Source organism: Octodon degus, unplaced genomic scaffold (genome assembly GCF_000260255.1).
Source record: "Octodon degus isolate 3935 unplaced genomic scaffold, OctDeg1.0 scaffold00410, whole genome shotgun sequence".
In the NCBI taxonomy this organism is placed as follows: domain Eukaryota; kingdom Metazoa; phylum Chordata; class Mammalia; order Rodentia; family Octodontidae; genus Octodon; species Octodon degus.
Genome location: NW_004524986.1, coordinates 538,195 through 542,513, shown reverse-complemented (window position 1 = coordinate 542,513; position 4,319 = coordinate 538,195).

Here is a 4,319-nt window from a genome sequence, read left to right as displayed (position 1 = left end):
TCCCAGTCCTCTTGTAGAAAAAACACTTAGGCCAGGACATAGAAACTTCTCAAAATATTGCTTCAGTGTGTGCAGACAAAAGTATCTCTCCTCACTCTAAATTACCATTTATTTTTTCATTTTTTCTTTCAGTATGAATTCTGTATGGCTCATAAGGGTACATCTATGGCATCAACAGCACATGTTTTTAAGTATTATATTAAATATTTGGAAAAAGAGGTTTAGGGCATATAGTGGGTATGCAAGAAGCCTCAAGTTAATAATTAGGTATGGCCTGCCTGGACTCTTGCAGCAGAACACCATCCTGGGATCAGAGTCAAGTACCTTTCAGAAGCAAAATGGCTCATTTGGAGCCATGAATAGAACTGAGAAGGAAAGAATATTTACGTTCACATTATTTGTCCTTATTGTGACTCTTAGCTCACCACACAATAATTGGCATCACTAACAGAACATGAAAGACATAAATAAATAAAGCACTTTTTGCCACAGGAGATTTCACCAAAAAAGAACAGGACCATGAATATGACCATCCAGGATGGAACAGGAACAGGCTTTGGAGCTCAAACTCCTAAACTTAATTGTAAAACAGCTGACTTGAAACCTAGGTCGTCGCCACAATTAAAACTCTGTAGCTTGAAACCATTTCCTCATCTGTAAAATAGAATACTAAAACCTGCCAGGAAAGATTAAATGAGAAAATATATGAAAATATTTAGTAAAGTTTCCAGCATTATAGATTTCAAAATTAATGATAGCTACTATTATCATCAATGTTATTATTTTAGAGAAATAAGCCCCTTATTCAGGGAGACAAACGATGGGTCTAATTGTCTAAATTGTTGAGGCTAGAGGCAAATCAGGATAATTTTTCCAATAGCAATGTAGTAGAGCATTTTATAAAGGACAACCTGATTAGTTCCATGTCTTTGAATTTAACAGTTAAATTTAAGTGAATGTCAAAATTTGAGAGAAATATATTTCAGGAAATAAAAATGATATTGTTTAATAACTACAAATATCAATTTGTTTAAAATTTGCTACTTGTAAGGGAGGCACTTAACATTATTGAGACAAAATATTAAACACCTACAAGTTAAAGGAAGAAAGATTTATTTTAGTTCACATTTTGTAGGCATTTTAGTCCATAATTAGCTGTCTCCAATCCAGGGCAGTATAGCAAATTAGAATCAAGGAGGACAAACAGTCTGTGGTAGGGTAATCAGAAAACACCAATGCAGCAAGTCTCTCTTTGCCTTTAATTCCATTCAGGCAACAACCCTAATTGTTTATGCCACCCACAATCAGGGTGAGCATTTCATTAACCATACCCAGGGGCCCGGGGAGATGGCTCAGTAGAATAAGCACTTGCCTGCCAAGCGCAAGGGCCTGAGTTCAGTCCCCGGTTCCACCAAAAAAAAAAAAAAAAAAAAAAAAAAAAAAAAAAAAAACCATACCCAGAACTATGCTAAACCAGTCAGTGGACTAACAGAAATAGCATACTCCCTTAAACTACGTCCACACACCCCAGATTCAGCAACCCCTGAAAAATCCCACTATGAGGGCATGAGGCTGTATGGGGACATATAGACACATGCCAGAATTTTCTAATTCTGTCCCCCAAAAAACTCATGCACATCCCTTTATGCAAAAGGCATTTGGGTCATCTTTCAGACTTGCCAAAGTCATAACTATTTTCCTATTGCTGAAAAGTCCAAATCCAAAATCTCCTCTGAGATGTAAGACAAACTCTCAGTTACAAGCCTTGTACAAATGAAAACAAATTTAAGCCTTTCAACATACTATGGCACAAGACAAACTTTTCCATTCCAAAGGTAAATAGGAGGGTCACGGGTATAACTCAGTGGTGCAGCACCTACCTGGCAGTGAAAGGTCCCGAGTTCAATTCCCAGTACAAAAAAAAAAAAAAAAAAAAAAAAAAGACGTGTGCCAAAGGTAAATAAGATGATTGAAAAGAATGGGACCAAGGGAACATCAAATCTTGTAGTTCCATGGCAAGATATTAACACCAAAGGCTTTGGGTTGCTCCATCCCCATGGCACTGCCTCCTATGACTCCTCTTTTAGACCAACTTTGCTCACCCTTTGTGACTTTTCTCAGATGATCCTTGTGAATAGTTTTTCCAAACTTCTAGGATCTCGACTGTACTTTTGGCTTCACACTCAGATTTTCACACACTGCCCTCTAAGATGCACATTACCTGACTTTCCAGTACATCTTCTGAAGTCTGGGTGGAAGCCTTCTCAACCCTAAAACTCTTGCATTCTTCATGCAGCTAAAACCAGTATCACATGGATGATACCAGCACCTTCTGCCAGCTGAAGCAGTAGCCAGGCTTCCTTCTTTCTTGACCTTAGGGATTGAACACTTGGATTGTGAAACACCATGAACCCAATATGGAGAAAACAAACTCTATGTCCTGCTGCCATTCTGAAACATAGAGCCCTAGGTTCTTCTAATCAAAACAAAATCTTTCACCCTTGAAATTTTTAGATTGCAATTGGTGAAGTCTAGCTTGTTCTTATGATATCCTTAGACCATCTTTTCTTGTTGTTCTCTTCTAAAATACTTAGCTTTTTATTGCTAATCACTTCAATGAACAATTTGTCCTCTATTCCATCTTGACAGAGTACAATTTTATAGGACCTTTGTTTCTAGCCAACCACAAAATGTTTCAAATAATTCTGCTAGGCCATTTGTTATTTTTTTTCTTCTGGAACCAGGGATTGAACTCAGGCCCCTGTGTTTGCCTGGCAAGCACTTATTCCACTGAGCCATCTCCTTGGCCCCCATTTGTTCTTGATTTGCAAGATAGAGCTGGATAAATGCTTCCTACACTATTCATGCCACCAACTCAATATTAGACTGCCTTAAAATTTATTCTATAAGATTAGTTCAGCACCTTTAATATCAGCCTCAACCAATGTCATTGGACATAGGCAAAATTCAAACAAATTTTCTTTTAAAGTATAACACATGAGGCCTACGGTTCAATAGTCAATGAAGCCCTTTTCCTAACAGAAACCTCCTGACCTCATCTTTACTGGCTGAGTTTCTGTCAGCATTCTGGCCTTCTGAGGTCTGACCAGAATTATCTATCAAATTCATCTTATAGCATTCTAAGGGCTACTTCATAAGCCAGCATCTCTAAACCTTTACAGTTTTTTCCACAAGCCATTCCCCAAAGGCTCCTAGATCACAGGGTGTAGTATAGTCAGAGAAAATCCCCATTTCTTTAGCACTAAAACCTGTCTTAGTTACTTTTCTCATTGCTGAGACAAAATACATGACACCCAAAGTTAAACAAGGTTTTTGCTTTGTTTTGTTTTGTTTTGTTTACCAAGATGGTGCTGAAGGCCAAGAAGGAAGCCCCCACCCCTCCCAAAGCTGAAGCCAAAGCAAAAGCTTTGAAGGCCAAGAAGACCATACTGAAAGGCATCCATAGCCACAAAAAAGAAGAAGATATGGATGTCACCCACCTTCTGCCCTCCCAAGACACTGTGGCTCTGGAGGCAACCCAAATACCCTCGGAAGAGTGCCCCAGGAGAAACAAGCTTAAACACTATGCCATCATCAAGTTCCCCCTGAACACAGAATTAGCCACAAAAAAAGATAGAGAACAACAACACACTTATGTTCATTGTGGATGTCAAAGCCAATAAGCACCAAATCAAACAAGCTGTAAAGAAGCTCCATGACATTGATGTTGCCAATGTCAATACCCTAATCAGGCCTGATGGAGAGAAGAAGTCATATGTTTGACTGGCTCCTGATTATGATGCATTGGATGTTGCCAACAAAATTGGGATCATCTAAACTGAGTCAAGCTGGTTAATTCTAAATATATACCTTTTTCTCAGTAAAAAAAAAAGTTAAACTTGGAAAGGTTTATTTTAGCTCACAGATTCACCTCATAGTTGGCTCCAAGGCAAAGTATCATGGAAGAGGGGGATTTCAGAGAGTAAATAGTCCATGGTACAGCAAGCAGCAAAGAGCTGAGCAGTGAGCCTCCCTTTCCCTTTTATTCCACTCAGACTACAGGCCTAATGGTTGCTGCTACTCACACCCAAAGTGGGCATGCCATTATCCAAGCCCAGAACCAATCAGTAGACTAATTTAGTTGTTACACGTCCTTTAAACATATTCACACACATACACCTTAGATCCAGCCTCCTCTGAAAAGCCCCATTTATGAATGTGTAAGTCTTTGTGGAGAAATCTAGATGCAAAAGACAACAGGGATAAAAATACATAATGCAAACTAGAAATACTTGTATAGAAACATGAATTTTAAACAG